Below are 513 nucleotides of genomic sequence, written 5' to 3'. Positions count from 1 at the left end.
ACAACATCTGCACAAAGACCAACAACATCTGCACAAAGACCAACATCTGCACAAAGACCAACAACATCTGCACAAAGACAAACATCTGCACAAAGACAAACATCTGCACAACAACCAACATCTGCACAAAGACCAACAACATCTGCACAAAGAACAACATCTGCACATATTACTTCTACTTTTTTGACACAAATGGAACACCATAGGCTGTATGTACAGACTGAGCAGAATACGTTTAACACTTTTTAATGAAACATTGACACATTTTTTAAAAATTTATTCAGTTTGATTTGAGGGAACTTAATGTTGTAAAGTTTTTGAACATAACTCTTTTTTAGGTTTTATATCTTGTTGGGTGGGAGAGGTATCCTGTGCAGATAAATGATATTTCTGCCAGGTTCCGCTGGATGCAGTTCCATGTCTAAACACTAGAGGCGCTGGATGCAGTTCCATGTCTAAACACTAGAGACGCTGGATGCAGTTCCATGTCTAAACACTAGAGGCGCTTGATTA

Source organism: Austrofundulus limnaeus, unplaced genomic scaffold, assembly GCF_001266775.1.
Source record: "Austrofundulus limnaeus strain Quisiro unplaced genomic scaffold, Austrofundulus_limnaeus-1.0 Scaffold568, whole genome shotgun sequence".
Lineage (NCBI taxonomy): Eukaryota > Metazoa > Chordata > Actinopteri > Cyprinodontiformes > Rivulidae > Austrofundulus > Austrofundulus limnaeus.
This window is presented reverse-complemented; position numbering follows the sequence as displayed.